Source organism: Furipterus horrens, unplaced genomic scaffold (genome assembly GCF_987537825.1).
Source record: "Furipterus horrens unplaced genomic scaffold, mFurHor1.1.pri manual_scaffold_2, whole genome shotgun sequence".
In the NCBI taxonomy this organism is placed as follows: Eukaryota; Metazoa; Chordata; class Mammalia; order Chiroptera; family Furipteridae; genus Furipterus; species Furipterus horrens.
The window spans coordinates 51,344,689-51,364,944 of NW_028327172.1; positions in this window are offsets into that span (position 1 = coordinate 51,344,689).

Consider the following 20,256-nt stretch of genomic DNA (forward strand, 5'->3'; position numbering starts at 1 on the left):
TTATTTCATTCAAATATTAGAATAAATTATTTAGTCTGGTACACTATATTTTTAGAATTATTTTTATTTTCTTGATATTTCTGATCTTTCTGCCATAATTTCCATGTCAAATGATGTATATTTGTATTTTTCTTTGTATTTATCATGTTCAGTGAGGTTTCAATTATTTTTAATTGTTTGCTGTTCAAAGACAACAATTTTTAAATTTACCTGTCAGATTTATTGTTTTTTTGCTTTCTTATAAATAATTTTCTGCCTACATTTATTAATTTCTTATTTTCTAATTTATCTGAATTTTCTTTCATGGAGTGTCATGTATTGAGAGTGCACAATAAATGACATTTATTATTATTATATAAATACATTTAACTTCCCAAATATAATTTAGTGTGTATTGGTTTCAGATATGCTAGGTTTTATTTTTATGTTTTAAATTGGCTTTATTAACTAGAGAATACACTCTATGCTTTTTATAATACAATCAAACCTCAATTCATGTCTGCATTTTTGCAATTGCACCAAGGTTGCTGGTAAACATCATTTAGATATTTCCCTTGTTTCATCCCTTCCAGTGGCCATCCCTTCTACCACTGGCTTCCTTGTATCCTCACCAAGTCTCTTGTGGTTTCCAATTCCCATGGTTTTTTCTTTGTTTTTAAGATTTTGTTTATTTATTTTTAGAGAGAGGGGAAGGCAGGGAGAAAGAAAGGGAGAGAAACATTAATGTGCAAAACAAACATCGAGAGGATGGCTGCCTCTCGCACCCTCAGTCAGGGACCTGGCCAGCAGCCCAGGTATGAGCACCGACTGGAATCAAACAGGCAACCTTCCAGTTTGCAGGATGATGCCCAATTCACTGAGCTACACCAGTCAGGGCTCAATTCCCATGTTTCTAACATATGTCCTCATCAAAGTCAGATTCCGTCTCACCACCCTGTCTCTGATTATAGGTTGATTCCAGGCACCCCATGGCACCGAAATTTAAATTTCCTTCTGATTGTGGCCTGTGCTATCTGTGATGGTTCATATATTAAGACTAAGCCACTTGATTGTTTTGGGGTAATGCAGAAACTCTATTTAAATTTAGATTTGTCAAATAGCTGCATTTCCTGCAGATAGTTTGAGGAATTGAGCCCATGGCTTTTAGAACATATGGACAATGAAGGGATTTACACTAAGCATTTGATGTTTGTTCAACTTGCTTTTTGAGCAACACATGTGAAGGGTAACTTTGGGTGAGCCAAAGGTAGTTGGATCAGTGGTAGCCTTCTGTTCAGAGTAGTATGAATATAAAATCCAAGTAGAAAGTGATTAAGGCAGAAGAAAAAAAGAGGAATAAAAAGATTATGGTTGAGTTCCTAATATGTGTCAGACCTCACATATATTAACTGAGTGCTTTGAACATCTTCACAGAGCAGTTATTACTTTAAAATGGAGGCTCAAAAAAGTAAAATATGTAGTTAAAATGTGAGGGAGGCAGGATTCAAAGTCTGACTTATTCCAGGATTTATACATTTTCAGTAAGGTCTGATACCCTTTTTTAGTTACAAGTGACTTGTATGTTAACTCTCATTGCCATGGAGTATTCATATTGTGAATTCTAAGAACATACTGGTTTGTTTAATACTTAGAATGTTTGGAAACATTTTTCAAACTTAAATGAGTAGCATTCCATTACTCTGGCTAAATGCATGTTTTGTTTGCTTTGCCTCTACTATTATTAGGGGAGATAATTAACTCCAGTGGTCACTTACAAGACAGAGAGAGAAAGGGCACATTTGTGTTTTGTGTTGTGGCTAGTCCCCTGCCATGTGAATTACAGAGAGCAGAGAAAGGTGAGTTGCACGGAAAAGAACAGATAAGACACTCAGACCCCGAAATATATGTCCTAGGAGCTCCTCATAAATGTGCTTGGGTTTTTTCTGAAGTTCTGTTATATCTCGGCCTTGAGTTTCACGAGGTACCTTACCCTACATTTATTAGAATACATTGAGTAGGTTCTTCCTCCTTAGTGATCTTGTTGTTTGAGAAGCTACATCCCATTATTTGAAAGGCAGCTTGGCATACTAGTGACATGACCAATTATCCATATCACCGAATCTCCTGGAACTGAATCCTAGATCCAGCGCTTAGTAGAAGCTCCCAAATGTACCCACATCTGAATCTTTGGAACTTGTGAGCATTATCTTACACGGCAAAAGCGACTTTACAGATGTGATTAAGTGAAAGGATCCTGAGATAGGGACATTATTCTGGATTATCTGGGTGGACCCTGAATGTAATGATAAGTGTCCTTATAAGAAGAAAACAGATGGAGATTTAATATAGAAGGGGAAGTAGGAGATGGTGTTGAACGCAAGGTTGGAGTGACTCAAGGAAGGGGTCATGAGCTAAGGCATGCGGTTACCCTCCAGAAGCTTGAAAAGTCAAGGAAACAGATTTTCCTCTCAAGTCTCAAGGTGGAACTAGCCCTGCTGACACCTTGACTTAAGCCTGCAAAATCAACTTGCTGCCTCCTGGCATCTAGAATTGTGAAATAATAAATTTCTGTGTTTTTTAAATGTTTATTTAAATCATTTTTTAATTTTTCAATTGAAGGTGAAGGGATTAAGAAGTACAAACTGAATGTTACAGAATAGTCATGGGGATGTAAAGGACAGTGTAGGGATTATGGGCGATAATATTCTAATAACTATGTGTGGTGTCACATGGGTATGAGATTTATTGGGATGATCACATAGTAAGTTATATAGTATCTAATCACTGGGCTGTACACCTGAAACTAATGTAATATTGTATATCGGCTGTAAATTTTTTTATTTTTAAGCCACTGAGTTTGTGGCAATTTGTTACAGCAGAAATAACAAACTAATATTGTAACTTTGTGATGTTGGGAAAGTTTCCCAATCACTCTATGCTCTAGTTTAACCAGTTAAATCTGTACTATGGGGAAAATACATATTTCATCAACTAATTTTGAAAATCATGAGTTGGAATATTGTCTGCCACATAGCAGGCCTTCAACAGCATTTGATAATTCAATGTTTGCATTCAGTACAGTTTTAGTCATACAGTTAATTATAATAGAGTCAGGACTTCTTTACAAGTTGTTCTGACTCTATATTCACTGCAAGCAAGTTGGAAAAAAACTATCAGTTAATGGATTGGATATGATATGATGCAACTATAAAAAAGTTGGCGTAAGTGAATCCATTTTAAAATTGAGTCAGGAAGCCATTTCAGAGGAACTGCATTGCATATCTTACTTCTTGAAACTTCAGAATGTTTAAACTGGGCAAAATAACTTTGGGACTAAGTTATATTGACATTGTTTTTACAAATGACTATTTTTAAAGCTAGCAGGAAAGCATATATCCTAACTATAAAAATTGATATTATTTAAAATCAGTAAACAGCTATGTACAGCTAAAGAATAACTTAGCTTATTAGCACCAATAGAAATTAACTCCTTCTTTTTATATATATTTATTGAAAAACTTAAATAATTTAAAACTCTAATGGTCATTCTGGGGAAACGTTGTTTTAGATAAGTCCATCTTAAGGTGCCCCCTTTAAAAGAGAGGATCACAAAACTCTTGAAGACAACAGAATGTATTCATGTATCCTTTAATTGGTATGCAGAAGCTTCTAAAAGTCAAAATGACTTCAAAAACAGTTCTACAAAGGTAAAAAAAAAAGAAGAAGAAGAAGAAGAAGAAGAAGAAGAAGAAGAAGAAGAAGAAGAAGAAGAAGAAGAAGAAGAAGAAGAAGAAGGAGAAGAAGAAGAAGAAGAAGAAGAAGAAGAAGAAGAAGAAGAAGAAGAAGAAGAAGAAGAAGATTGGCCATTTGAGTAGTTAGTCTTAACTTTGGAATTTAAAAGCAAGATTCTTTATATGGCTTCAGAATTTCTTGCTGTTTTTCCCACCTTAAATATGACAAGATATTTTAAAAAATTTCATAACTCTATGATCAGAAATTTGGCAGAATTGAAAGCTGGTATTTAAAGTCTGAAAGGAATTTTTAAGCCTGTTCAGCTATTTCTCAGTTCCTCCTATAAATAATCAGCTGAAACTTTGCCTTGTAGAGCTCTACCAAATCGGGAACGTAAACACAATACACAACTGTCTGAGATGGAGCCCAGATTAATTCAATCAGTAGAAACTGAAACCAAAGGAGGAAAAATAGGAGAGGAGAACTTTTTTTTTACAAAAGCAAAACAGGCTAAATAAACTCTCTTGCCTAAATCTAGCCCCTCCTCCTACCACCAGCATCCTTAAAATTGTCAGGAGCAAATGCAAATCTTAAAATTGTCTTCATAAACAGTCAAAGCTTTAGCCATCTGAACAAATGAATGTATTTGTTATTATAAATAAAACTAACAGATGTCTGGATGTATCTTTCTATATATTTGTATGTATGCCTACCTCCAGAGGATATTACTAAAATGGCTTATAAAGACCTCTGTCTAATTTGCTTTTAATAATTAAATTCTTATAGAAATTTAAAAAATTAAAACTAACCCAAATATTTTTTAGGTTCTACAGAAGTTGGTTTAATTTAAAAAGCATGTCTTTAAAGTGTTACCAACTTTAATATATTCTCTTACTTGGGTTTACTAAGTTTATGTTATTTATCTTTATTACAAAATTTGTCAGCAGAAAATATAGCTTAGAATGATAACTGATTTTGATGACTGAAAAATCTTTCATGGATAATCTAAATATAATTGTAAAGAACTAATAAATTAAATAGATGTAAATAACAATAATTATGCATTATATTATATTACTTAAAATTTCTTCCCAAAACATTTTTGGTAATGAGTTAAATAATGGGAATTTTTTGCATATCTAGAAAATTTCCAAGTAAGATGAAATACTGAAACATTAATTGCTAAATAAGTCTACTTTATCTACTTTTGGCTTCTTTTTGCAGAGAAACTAAAAAATAAATTTGAATCTGTTAATAAAACTATTTTCTGTTTTGTTGAGGAAGCATCTTTCTAGAGATTATGAAATGCATTTGTGCGTTTGCTAGTCCATAGAATGCTAATATGACAAATCATAATTGAGCATTTCTTAGTTTTCACTAGAAATTAAGGTTTCTAAGTGTTAAGAATTGTAATTAATATGAAAGGAAATCGACATATGTTTTTGGAAAAGAAGGTATAAGGTGACTCATTTTTGAGGGAGATAAAAGAAAGTAATTCTGTCCTAAAGTAATGTTGGCTATTGCTGAATGGGTAAGACAACAAGAGACAAACTAAAATGAATGTAGGAAGTTGTAGGTTTATTAAAATAAATCTTAAAAAAGAAATTTATGTGTGATCAAGTTAGATAAGATTAAATAAATTTAATACAAGCTTTCATATCTATGGTATATTTATAAGAACTAAAACCCAAAATACTTTCATCTCTTAAAAGGACTAAGTGTTTCTGCACTATTGGCATGCTTTTCATAAGAGATTATGAAGCAAAAGCAAATATTTTGTGTTTTAATAAAATGATTTTCTGTACTCTTCATCATCAGGTCTTTGATTACCTAAGTAAACTCTTTTTAATATTAAAAGAGCTAAATTTTGCTGAAAACTTTAATATTTTATGTTTGTTTGTGAAGTCTTTGTCATGATGGTTAAATACATAACTAAATATCATTTTTGCAATGACCTATGATCCTACTTGACCAAGTGTTTAAAACCACTTTGATATTTCTGACAAACTTCCCTAAAATCAAATCTAAATGAATTTTGAAACTTTTTAGAGGATTCCTGGTACATTTCAAAGGCTATTTTCTTGACTAATTGGTGGGAGATCAAAAATAATTAATTACTTGGGACTGAATAAACTAATAAAAATTATATTTTTTATAATTTTTGTTCAAATATTGCTGAATTTTTGTTTTATTTCTTCAGATTTAGGAAAACTTTCTCTTTTCGTTTTAAGTTACCTATGAATTACAGCAATTTGATAAATATACATTTGTGAGCAGAAGTGAAACATTTATGTCTTTTTGCCTACATTGAAATGTCTAGAATTTGGAAACCCTTAATAATTGAGTATTCCTGTTTTCATGGTTTTACTTATTTACATAAGTTCAATAAGAATCTGTTCTCTTTCTAACAGTACACTAATGGAAACACTGGTTATATTTACTAAGGCTTTGGCTGGAATGTCACGTTTAAGAGAGGCATATATAGACTCAGATATGATCAGACAGTTTGAAAAACTAAGATTAATTTATGAAAGCTAATAAAGCCATCTTGGGAAAAAAATCTCCTTAGTACCTTGCTTACAGGGTTCCCAGCAGCCTTACCAGGTGAGTAAGAAAGGTTACTCTCTAGCTGGCACAGAGATATCAGGATATTTTGTGGACCTTGAGAAGGAATGAACCCAAATCTAAAGGTACTGCAGGTGAAGTCTGATGACAAGTATTTAGCTTGGCCTCAGCCTCAAGAAGCTATAAAAGCTTTAATCTAGAGAAAAGTTCCAGTAAAGCATATTTAAAAGAGCCTCTATGATCAACTGCCATACTTATTGCATTTATATAAGTTATCAGGCCAATTTAATTGAAACTAGACCTAACTACAGTAACACTAATTTATTGGCAAAATATTTTTGGTAAAACTAGGACTAATTGTAGAGAGAGCAAATATGTTCCAATAGAAACAGTAATACTTGTGGATATTAGTTTTGTTGTCTTTGAGGCTTTGCTTTCCACCTATAAACTGGACTGAATCCTAAATTCTTCTAGTTCCCTCGATTACTTGGCTACAGCTCTCCAAACTAAAGTTCCTAATTTTACTCCTACTTTTGACTTGAAATAATTGAGAACTAAAGCTTCCTCTTTTTCCCCAAAGCCTTGCAAACCGATCATAAATGACTTGATATAAACTTCAGAGAAATATACATGCTTAGAAAATCTTTGTGTAAGCCACTGTGAAAGTTTACCTAAACAACTGATGATATCATCAGAGACATTTTAAATGGCAAAGATGATTCTTCTCTGGCATCTTTTTGACTGGCTGACCCCTAAGTTCAGAAATTGGTTTACAGGCATTAACCTTTGTTTTTCTTTTGTTTCCATAGAAATGCCTCTTATTAAATACCTGACTGCTTGCACCAAAGATCTACCTCTGGCAAAGTAGAGACAGAACTAGATAAAACTTAGGCATATGCCAAATGGTAGCTGCAATGCCCACTGATGGCCTGTGGCCCATGACCTTTTTAGCTGGCTACCCTCAGGCATTACCGCCTGGCTCAGATCTATCCTCCCAACTGGATTTAGCATTTTCTTTGTTAGTATAGAAATTTTGTTGCCATAAAACTTTGCCTGTTTTTTATAGCTCTATGTAATAAAAACACTAATCAGAAAATGGTCACCCAGAGCTTTGAGAAGATAAGTAAGGTCTATGAGGCTTCATATGAGAAAACTCAAGTAATTGCAGAAGAAATGTACCCCTACAGCAACATGATGGTAAAGCCTTCTGATGTGTTTGCACTCTTGTTGCTCAAATGTGACCTAAGAAAACCACCTCCCATCCTATCTGGCTCATGACATACCTCAAATGAGCCTTCCTGGCAACAAAGGACAATGGCTTGACATGCCAGGAACTAGCTTCCCTGGTGATAGAAGAACAAGGAGGCTTTGAATAATTGATCAGCATAGTCTTCCAATGGTTGATCAGCAATGTTTTCAAAGAAAGATCTCAGTCAAAGAGGGAAATACAAAAAGTTGGATTAAGTGGAGTCATTTTAAAATGGAGTTAGGGCAGCCATTCTAGAGGAACTTCCTTGAATATCTTATTCCTTGAGACTTTGGAATGTTTAAACGGACAAAATAACCTTTGGACAGGGCCAAATCAGCATTGTTTTATGAAGCTAAAAAGAAAAAAAACATATTATGATTATGAGGAGTGACAAGTAAAGACAGTCTTTAGAATCCATAAATAACTATGCGTAGCTAAGGAATAACTTTGCTTATTAGCACCAATAGGAATTCCTTCCATCCATGGAGTTATTTCCATTTACTTTCTCATAAAACTCCTTTGCCTTCACCCCATAATCAGGACACCATTTGGGTTTCTGGCTGAATCTATGGCCTAGAATTGCAATTTTTTAATTTAAAATAAACACTTACTGCCTCTAACTTTTGCTTTTTATTTTTAGAATAACAGAACAATTTTTAGTTTTTTTTTTAAAGTGACCATTGACCATTAAATAAAGAAAATGCTATTAACTGTCACCCTGTCTGAAAAGCTAATATTACTTTATGTGAGTAAAAATTCAATTCTTTTTCTGATGAAAGAATATAATAGATATTACAAAATTCTCCAATTTTCTATTTAATTTGTACATTATTATTTCTAGCTCCCACATTCTATTTTTTAAATAACTAAATATGTATCCTTTCTAAAAATTTGTATATTATCTATGCAACTTACTTTGCCTCACATTTTAAATATCAGTTTAATTCAACAAACTTTTACTAAGTACCTACTATCCTACTATATATCATCCCATATGCTCACAGAAAGCAATCCAATTATTCATATATTCATCCACCCATCCACCCATCCATCTTTCTTCCTATCCAACTATTGATTTAGCAGACAAACATATGTGGATCACAAACTAAGCTATTTATACATGAGCTAGGTCCTGGTGCAAATGATACGTTGTAGACTCTGCCTATAGAGGGCTTGTAGTTGAGTTTTGGATCCAGATTTATCATCGGAACCTTCAAAGAAAGTTGTCAAGGACACTGATCAAGGTATTCCCAGAGAGTAAAAGGAAGGAGAGTAAAGGGGTGGCTACATCAGACAGAAAGCAGAGGTTGTTAGGAAGCTGTCACAGAAAAAGTGTGGGGCTGAGGATGTGAAGCTTAGGGAGAAAACCATCAGAAAGAAAAGAGCCTTAAATAAAAGCTTTAGAAGCATTAAAAGGAAGAGATAATAGGGATAGATTAGACATGATATTTGATAACATATAATAAAAAATAAAGTCTTTACTTCTCTGAACAGTCAAGACTGTAGATTGGCATTTGGTTTTTTGATAGAAATAATTTAGGATAATACAACTAAGAGGCTATTTATCCAGGCAGGCAGCTTTCTAAGATCTGGTGCATGCATTCTGCCTTCTTTTTCTCTCTCTCTCTCTTTTTTTTTTTTTTTTGTCCTGAAACATTACTGACAGTCACTGCTATAGTCCAACAATCTTGAAGTTGACATATGCTGAGTGACAGATCCAAGATAAGAGTAAAATACATTTGAATGTGCCAATAAAGGAAAAATGGGAAAGGGATAAAATTACAGAGATATAAAAGTGATTCTTTAAAGCTCTTAGGAGGACAAATAGCTAATCAGGAATAGAATTGTAGAAAGGCTTGATAAGTTCAAATGCAGAAACCCTTCTGAGATGGAAACTCTTTCTAGTGTAGTGGTTGTATAAGAAGTCTAACGAGACCCATTTGAACATGCAGACTCCATTTGGTATGAAGGAGAATTGTCAAGAGATTTTCAGATGTATGAATGAGCAGTAATAAGCCCAACTGGGCCAAGGTAGGGTGTCTGATTGGCCAAGTGGCATAAAAGCTATCTTTGGAAACACATCATCCACAATAGTACATTCTGTTCCCATTAGTTTCTGATAAACGGAAACAATCTGCAAACAGATGACACTGACATCAATCAAGATAGTCATGCTCAGATTTACTCGTAACGTATAATTTTAGTATAGTCTATAAAAAAAAAAAAATGAAGTTGCTTCAAAATGAAGCCAGAGCTGCCATCCCAGAGGAACTGCCTTGCAGGGTTTACTCTTCAAACCTTTGAAATATTAAAACTGGACAATTAAATGTTATACTGAGCCTAAACCAGCACTGAACTCTGAACAACTGTTTACAAAGCCAATAGAGAAGCAGACATCATGATTACGTAACTGAAAATTAAAGACATTTTTTATAATTAGCATCACTATCTTAGCTTATCTATACCTAGAGAAATTCCTTCCTTTGCTCATTAACACCCATAGAAATTTCTTCCTACTAATCACGTAATTATTCCCCTTTTCTTTCTCATAAATAACTCTTGTCTTTACCTCCTAATAGGAACATTATTTGGATTTCTGCCTAATCAGTGCTTCCTGTTCATTTCCATTTGGATCTCAAATAAATCTTGTTACTCTGGCTGGTGTGGCTCAGTGGATTGAGCGTCGGCCTGAGAACCAAGTGTCGCTGGTTCTATTCCTAGTCAGGGCACATGACTAGGTTGCACTTCAGGTCCCCAGTTGGGGGCATGAGTGAGAGGCAACCACACAGTGATATTCCTTTCCCTCTCTTTCTTCCTTTCCCCTCTCTCTAAAAATAAATAAACAAACAAATAAATAAATTATTTTAAAAATAAATAAATAAATCTTGTTGCCTCTTACTTGGGCCTTTTACATATCATTTTACACTTATTAAAACACTTGTACACACATATGAGCACACCCACCCACACACACACTGGTATTTATAAAGCAGAGGTAATTTAAATTCTCAACCTGTTATTAATTTCCCAAACAAAAAATTTTAATTAGCTTTTTCACCTTTTTTATGAAGTTGCACGTGTAGCATTTGCCTGATTTACATATTTCCTCTTTTCCATGAGCACTGGACCATTATTATAGAGGGATGACATATTGCTAAGAATTTGTCACTACTTCCTGGGCCATCGTTGATTGATTCTGGGAACTGAGGAAATGGTAAGGGAAGACCTACAGCATTCAAAATGCTCAGAGCACCTCATCCTAAGATCCTGGAATTCCATACCTTTGAGTACAGCTAATGTGAGTATATTTGGAAAATGTTCCCTCTGGCACTCTGTGTAGTAGTCTGCAAACTGCAATTTGCTAAATAGGAAAACCACAGTTGCCCTCATTGTTTACTGGTAGCAACACAGATTCCCACTGAACATGCATGTTATTTCCAAAAAGATGCTTTAAAATATTTTTGATGAAAGGCTAAGATCATTTCCTTGTCCCACAACTGCTTTTCCATGTCCTTTACCACCTTCAGAATTTATTTGCCAAATGACTTTAGAATTTATTTGCCAATCCTGAGAAAAAAATCCTGCATGTATCTAAGTGACCAATATATATTATGTTAAATACTGTGGTATGATAAGAAATATATTTGTTCTTTGTCCTTGGTTCAGGGCACAGAACAACTAAACCACTTGAAATTTCCTGAGAGATAGGAGTCTTTTGTTATTTGTAATAAGCCCCTCTGGAGCACACCTGAGTTTATGTTAATGAGGTAACAGGTTGAGGGCTGGTCACAAAAAAAGAAGGTGCTTGTGGTTATTGAATAGGAACTCTCAGTTCCATCCTCCAGGGAGGTGGGAGGTGGAGTTACAGAGACTGGATTATAAACACTCAAAAAAAAAAAAGAATGTTTGAAGAACATCCAGGGTGTGAACTGGCGAGGGTATGGAAGCTTGGGCGCCATCCCCAATACTTTGCCTTGTGCATCTTTTCCATTTGACTGTTCCTGAGTTGTAACCTTTAAAATAAACCAGTAAAAGTAAGTAAAGTGTTTTCCTGAGTTATGTGAGTTGTTCAAGCAAATTGTCAAAGTTGAGTAGAGGGCCCTGGGAACCCCTGATTTATAAGCAGCTGGTAAAAAGCACAGGTAGCCCAGGACTTGTGACTGGCATCGGAAGTGAGAGTAGACTTGCGGGACAGAGCTCTCTTATTTGTGGGATCTGATGTCAGGTCATAGTCTCAGAACTGAATTGAATTGTTGTGTTACAGTCAAATGAGTAGCAGAGGGAAATACGTCTTACCCCCTAATTCAGCAGTCTTGGGCCTGGTCCCATGATATTGTCAGGTTTTCCAACATCACAAGAAACATTATGTTAGCACAAGAAGAGGAAAGTCCTTGGAACTCTATGTGTCCTTTCCACTATCTAGGAAGGAAAGCCTTTGAAACTGTGTTTACTTTCCAAGGCCTGAAAGGCGAAAGGTGGGAAAAGGCCCATAGAGCCTAAAGGAAGGAGCCCATTGGCACCTTTAGGTATCCATGCCTCAGTCATGAAAAACTGGTACACCTTTAACTGTCAATCAAACTGTAACTCCATCACCCCCATCCTGTCAACTGTGTAAGTTCTCAGAACAAAGGACTTGCTCTCTTTGCTCACTTGGCTCTCTTGACCTTCATGGCACTCGTGGCCTTTGGCCACCCTAGGGTGAGCTTGCCACTCTGGCCTGTGGTCACTGTTGCTTTTGCTCTCAGTTCACTAATAAATTCCGTGTGCATACTAATAGACTCGCTGCTGTGTAATCCTTTACTGTATCGGTGAGAAAAACCAGGGTTTCTCTGATAACAGTTGGGTACCCGACTTCTGCTAGATAATGAGAGAATTGGTTTGTATCTGAGAAAACACCCCAGAAACACTGATGATGTGTTGATGGATATGGACTCTAATTAATATTTTTTCAGTCCATAATTCTTGAAATTTTGCTAAATACTTTCAATGGCTTTTGTGGGTTTAATCCTTAGTCAGCTGTCTCTGAAATAATTCCTAGTTACCATTGAGGATACTGAACCTCAAAGAGTAAAAAAATATAAAAGGCAACCTATCACCACTCAAGGAATATGATATGTTGGTTATGTCCCAGTTGCCATGTGTGTGTATTTATAATATAAATATGGGAATATATATATAAAATATATACATAATACTTTTACATATCATATAATGATATACTGTTAGTTTTAGTGGATTTTTAACATCTTTGGTAAATATTACTCTGTCATTTTATTTATTTATAGTTTATAAGGTTGTTCATAACCATTATTTTTAATAATTTTTACCACATACCCCTCACCCTCCCACACATGCATAGTTAGTAATTAATTATTTTTCTATTTTATAGATAACAAACTAGAGTTCAAAAAATGTAATTGACTATCCAAGTTACACATTTGAAAAAGCTAGAGTCCAAATTTGTACTTGGAATTTCTTTTTTTTCAACCAAGCCCCTTACTCTTAGATCATTTTTTAGTACTTTCACCTATATTATGTATCATCTGTATTTACTATCTATTGTGAGAATATGACTTGAATAGAGTTGCTATAATGAACATAATGAATATGCACATTAACAAAGAGCCAAACATTCTTAATCTGGCCAAAACTGAGTCTTATCTGGCCCAAATAAGTAAATATTCAGAGCCAGGTTGCTGCTCTGGGTAAGGACCATTTATGTGGAGTCAGGTAGATTGCAATTTAGTCTTAGCTTCTTCACCTACTGGGCACTTAAACTTAAGTATGTTAATTTTTCTAAGCCTTGGTTTCCTAATCAATAAAACAGTAATAATAAATAGAACCTGCAGGACTTTTGCTAGAATTAAATAGAATATAGGTGAAACATTTATGATACTACTCGGCACAAGAGAGTTCCTTCTATTTTTCAGCAATAATTATTATATTACAATTACACTTGGAAGTATAATCCAGACCCAATTACCAGTGCTGTATTTCCTAGCAGCCCTCACTTTGAAGTCCTGCTGTGGCATTCAGAACGGAACTTTGATGATGGTGCCACTCTGCATTCATTCGATGAAATTCATTATGTACATTTAATCATTCATTCATGAATGGATGGCTCCTCTATGAAACGGTGGAAATCATTTTTGATAAATTAAGGACTTTTAGATGCAAGCCTGGGGATTATATCTTTATGGAAGTTTTGACTAATTATATAATTATAATTTTTCCAAAGTAGATTGAAGGTGTAGAGACATCTTTGAAATTAAAAACACTAAGCTTAGGATGAGTACGAGGAAATATCATGTTTGACAGCAACTACAACCTTGTAAAGTATATTACTTTAATTACATGATTATGGAACAAGTTCTTGACTCTTTCAGGCTGAGTTGACTTGTTTTAAAATGAAAGGGATAAGCAGATGATTTCAAAGTTTTTCTCCCTTTTGACATTCAGTTTCTGGCTAAATTTGTTAACACTTTGAAATGTGGTAAAAATAAATTCATTGAAGACAAATTTATAATAAGTTATTAAGGAAAAGTAAGACGCTCAGAAATCTCCCCAATGTCTTACTAGACATCATAGAGGAATCACCACAAAAGGCTCAATGGCACCATGTACCCCGGCCAGCTTCTGTTCACGTCACATCTATTGTGGATCACACGACTTTCCAACACTAGGCTCATTTCCCCTTATATGGTTACACTTTATCCTTCTTTTTATTACTCCACCAACTTATTCTTTGGCTTTTGATCCCAACCATATTTCATATTTGCTTTTTGACTTTGCTGCTGCTGGCTGATGTAAACAGTTCACCTGATCAGCCTGGCCCAAGGACAGACAGAATCTCAGAAATGGGGTTTCTGATGGTTTTGTCTGCCTATCGAGTGGGCCCCAGAGAGTGAGACTATCTGATCTAATATGTCAATCTGTATATTCTTAATTGTTAAATAGAGATGCAGAAACTTTTTCCTTTTCAGTTTTAGCATCACATTCTATGTGATTTATTTCTACTTACTGGTATATCTGTGAAGAAATTAAAAGTAGAATCAACACAAAATGTTGCTCAAAAAAAAAAAAAGAGGGATAGACTGATAAATTTAAATTATACTGGATTTGAGAACAGTACATATAGGTCTCTTTTCTATGTTCAACTAATAAGGCTTATTCATTTACTATAAGTATAATAATAATGAGAACAGATTTCGTAGTTTGCTTAGGTTTGAATCCCACCTCTGCCACTCACCAGCAGGGTAAGTCAATTAACCTCTGTGGGCCTCAGTTTCCTTGTCTATGGAAATGAGAATAATAATGTAAGCTTCCTCAAAGGGGTGATGAGGATTAATCAGTTCATGTATATGAAACCTTACAAAACACTATTTGGCACATGGCAGATCCTATATATATTAGATATTTATTATTAATCAATAACTATTGCTCTCCTATTACATGTCAAACATAAGGAATCCTGTACATATTCTTGGAGTCAAAGAACAATTCAAAATATTATCATTTGACATCCTATAGATAGCGGAAGATATGTGGGATTTGATACTTATCCATGGGACTTCTTACTCCCCTCATCATCCTCATCCTCATCTTCATCATCAGCATGACTACATTTTTTTAGTATTTGTGTCTTTCATAATTTTTCTTATTTAGCATCAAATTCACAGAAAAGTAAAATTTTTGCCAAAGGTCATATAACTTGAAAATGACAAAGCCAATATTCTATGCCATTAAAAGCATTGGATACTTACAAACTGTATTGAGATATGGCTTGTAGTAGCTTCACTCAACACACACACACACACACACACACACACACGCACACTTTCTGAGAACATTATGAATACTCAGTGGGCAGAGACAAATCATACTCCTGCCATCATATACCCCCTGCTATTATGGAGTTTCATAGTACAGATACAAACATGAAAATGACAAAGTATAGAGTGTGCTATGATGGTGATATTCACAGGGAAAGCTCCAGGACCAGCATCTCAGTTGAAGGAAGGTCAAGGAGATGTGTGAAAGACAGATGCTTCAGCAGTGCTACAGATGAACAGGTAGCAGGTAAGTAGGTATACAGCAGGCATTTGAGGCAGAAAAATGACATGTGAGAGAAGATTTGATGCATGTAGGAAGCTATAAGAATTTGTGGCTGGAGAAGATTACATGAGGATCTAGAAGACATGGACTAGAGAGGAAAACGGGATGTCCAGAAAACCTCTGTCTGCTACAGGGAGGAGTCTGACATTTAACAAGAAGGTTTGGGATTCTTGGAAAATATTTAACCAGCAAAAGAACAAGAACAAATTTGCTCGGCAAAGATTATTGTATTACACAAGAGGTATTAAGGAGTGTTTTTATCATGTCTTTATTGGTATGCTTTATTGAAATGTGTGTCAAGCTACTCTTGTGTTTTGTGGATTTACACTAATGAATTTCAGTAGGTTGTATCAGTGGGTTGGCCAAAAAGTCTGTATGGTTTTTGCCATAAAATAAAAGACACAATTTTCATTTTCAACAATAACATTATTGATTTGGATATTTTGAGTATGTTGGCTATCTCTATTGTGGTATAATGTTGATTGTTCTCAATTAATGTCTCAATTTGGTAGCTATCAACTTCAACTGGTCTACCCAACCATGGAACATTATCCAGGAAGAAATCTCCAGCACAAAACTTTACAAACCACTTTTGATACATTTGATCAGTCACAGCACCTTCTCCATACACAGCACAATGTTTTTTAATGTGTTTCAGTTTTTCTTTCTTTTTTTTTACCTCTCTTGAAATAATAAAGCATATTGTGCTGAAAATGTTATTGTTTTCCATCTTCAATTAAAATAGCTACACAAAAATTCATCATTTTTGATGTTTTTTAATGCACACTGATATGACAGCTGTCACAATACAATGTAATAAAATTGTTTTGAATAAAGTTAAAAGACAATGAATCACTATGAGTCATCTTACAGAAAAAAACAAACTTTTTAGCCAACCCAATATTAACACTACTTACTACTAATACCTACTGCTCCCCTAAAGCCTATTTTAAATGACATTATCTCCCATAACTTTTTAATTGCCTTATATTTATTACTATTATCAATGTGCATATGAGGAAACTGAGACTGAGCAATGTTAGCCTTCATAGATTTACCTCAGAATCACAATCCTGAAAGAAAAACCTGAACATGGAATTTTAAATGGATAGAACATGAACATCTTCTTCTGCCTGATGGTGCAAGGTTCTGTATGGGACCCCTCCTGGGAATCCCTAGTGCAGCTTGGGTATCTCCATTTTTTTTTTTTTTTTTTTTTTCACAGCTCTGGAGTTTGGGAAGTCCTAGATCAAGGTGCTGGCAGATTCAGTATCTGGTGAGAGAGAGCCTGCTTCTTGGTTCACAAACAACCACCTTATCCCTGTGTCCTCACATGGCAGAAGAGGTGCGGCAGATTTCTGGACTTTCTTTTATCAGGGAACTAATGCTACTTATAAGAGATCGACCCCTATAACCTAACACCTCCCAGTAGCCCTGCCTTCAGGTACCATGACACTGGGGATTAGGTTTCAACATATATTTGGGGGAACACAAACATTTAGTCCTTAATGCTACCCCACAGCCATTCTCTTGACTTCCTAAATAACAAATTTTGACTGTGACCTGGCATCCTGTAGGGTGAAGACTTCTGGTGACCTTTTGGGAACGTTTTATTTTATTTTATTTTTTTCTGATAACAGAAAGAATAGTGTGAGATAATGATCCCTTTGCTTCCTCTCCATTTTGTATGCTCATGTGTGGAAATGTCATGTTTAAGGGTGGATTGATATCTTGTAAACATTAAGAGATCTTTTGAGGACAAACTGCAATATGCTGAAGATGGCAGAGGAAAGGGTGCAGGGCCCAGGTCTGTGGTGGCTGCTGGGATGTGATGCTCACATCTCACTGAGGAAACCAAAGGTAATTTCCCTGCTCCTGGGAGTGCCTCTGAAAGGCAGCCTCAGACAGCAGTTTCTCTGGAGATTGTCTTAGCTATACAGAGTCATCTTGCCTAAGGCCACATCCTTTTCCTAGGGGGATCAATGTCCCCTGACTGATGGGTTGGAGGCTACAAAATCCCAGCATTTTCACAACAATACAGGACAGCTATGAAGAGTCATCCAATCATCGGAATTCCTCATGGGGATCAGCTGAGGTTGTCCTTTGGCCTTCATAACAGCTTGACTTTTCCTTCTGCCCAGTGCTACCTCTTTGCCTTTCCTTCCTTCCACTCTCTAATAATCCCAAAAGCACTCTCTCACAATCTTTTGCAAGCTAAAATCAATCTCAGAGTCTTTTTCTTAGGGAACCCTATCTGTAACCATCCCTGATGACTATTTTGGGCTACTGAACCAACAAAAGATCACCTGTATTATGTTCAGCTAGCAATAAACACATGGTTTAAATTACGATTATGATCACAATGCCCTGTACCTATCTGTTGACCCATAAGTCTGACCAGGCAGTGATATCTTCAAAAGTGTTCATGTGCCTCCTTCCAGGTTTATAAGAGTAAATGGAACTTAAACATTCAACAAATGTTTTAAATGAACAAATAAAGCCTATACCTATTTTAATGTCTGATATTCATGGTCATGTTCTAGTACAGTGAACTATTCCTGCAGAACTACATTATGTGCATAGCCACTTATCGGATGCATATATTTTTCAGGAAATGGATTCAGCAAACTGAAGATGCTTACGTGCTATATCAGATTTTTTTAACAGTAGAGAGTCAGTCCCAAAATGAAAGTTAACATTTAGATTTTCAAAGAGGAATTCTACTGTGAGTGTAGGATGGCATGTTTTATTACACAGAGGATGTTAATGAAAGGTAAATCTGCACTGCTCTCTAAAACTTTGTTCCCTGAAAAAAAATGCTTATGAATTTATTTTTCCTGTACACAGTCTCAAAGACTAAACAAAACAAACTGCACAAAAAAGCAGTAAAAATCATGGGTCAAAAATCACATCTCTGCAACTTATTAGAGTATAATCTTGGCATGTGCTTAAATTCTTGAGACTTAGTTTTTTAATCTATGAAGTGGGCAAAATCAAATGTTATAAGAATGCCTCTAGTTTCTTATAATGCTCTGATTTAGGTATTTATTTCTAAGATCTGCTTTATCTTCTCTGTCTAAGGATCTACATGCTAAATGTGGTCTATACTCTGTTAGCGGGACACAGTTTTCTATCTTTGTTCTAGCATTTTTCCTGTTAGTTCATGAGAACTGTGCTTAATGTATAGCCCACCTGGAATTCTCCTTCATAGATATTATATTCAATTTCTTTCATATCAGCAGTACTATATAACTGTGTTTTACTGCAAAGGGGTGTTTATTTTTATGTAAAATTTAATGCATGCAATGTTAAAATATCATGTATTGATTGTCTTCTATAGATTAGGTTTTTTAGATACATGGTTATTTTTAATCTCCAGAGTAACCACAGAAAGTGAGAAATTATTCATCCATTTTGCAGATGGAGAAAGTAAGGCTTGGATCAGTCAAGCAATGTGCCCACGGGAACTCATGTAAGTGAGTAGTAAGTCAGTATTCAAAGGCAGAACTCTATGACATTCAAGGTTGTATTATTTCCTCTACCCACAAGACAAATAGTAGGCAAACAATTTCTGAGCACATAGATAACTGTAATCCTTACTGGGACATAAGTTAGAGAGAACTATTTTTATGAGTGGCAAGGCTTGCAACGGGCTTAATCAACAGAGTGATAGTTTTTAAATCATCTAACATAAACTTATAATATAAGAATAATAGGCAATGTTTATATTGCAACTACATTTCTCCTTAAGGATATTCATCCCAGTGATCTTTTCAAGTAAATACTATTTCTTGATAATAGTTTAAATTTAGAGAAAACTTGAAATAATTAGACATTAAAAGACTCGCCTTGTTTTATTATTTTAGAAGAATCAGAGCTATGGAGGAAATCAGAAATGCATTATTTAACTTCCCCCAATTTATTTATCTGGTAAAATGTCAACCACATAGAGAGCATTTTAAAACTAGATAAAATGATCTGCACGGTCACTTCTATAATACAGCAATTGTTTTCTTTCTTTTTTTTTTTTTTCTTGCATTTCTCTTAAGACTTTCTCAATATGAGGCCGTGGAATTTTTATAGAATAGCATGCTGCCAGGAACACAGGATCTTAATAAATATGATTTGATTTAAAGAAATAGTAAAGGTCAGCTTTTGCACCCAAGAGTACAATGTAACCAGCTTTATTTGATAAAAAAACCTTTCACTCAGACTAGAGTCTCTAGTATAACTCATAATGGCACAGAGGAATATTGAATATAAAGAGAAAGGCATATTTTCCAATGAGGTATTAAAGAGATGAAATGAGCTGAAAGATCAGGGAATGAGAAGGCTTTCAAGGGGAAAGATGAAGGAGGAGAGTTTCTAGCATGCAGAGAGATAAAAATACAGCAGTGGGCTTTTCTTTTGTTTGTTTTTGTTTTTTTTTTTAATAACACCCTTTTAACTAAAAGGAACATTATGTCCACAAATGTGTGTGTTTATGTGTGTATTTAAAATCAAATTATTGCTGTGCCCTACACTGTGATAAAGATACTATCATTCCCTCTTTTATTGATGAGGAAGCTGAGGCCCAGAAAGGTTAAATGACTTGTCCTGGTATCTTAACCCATCGT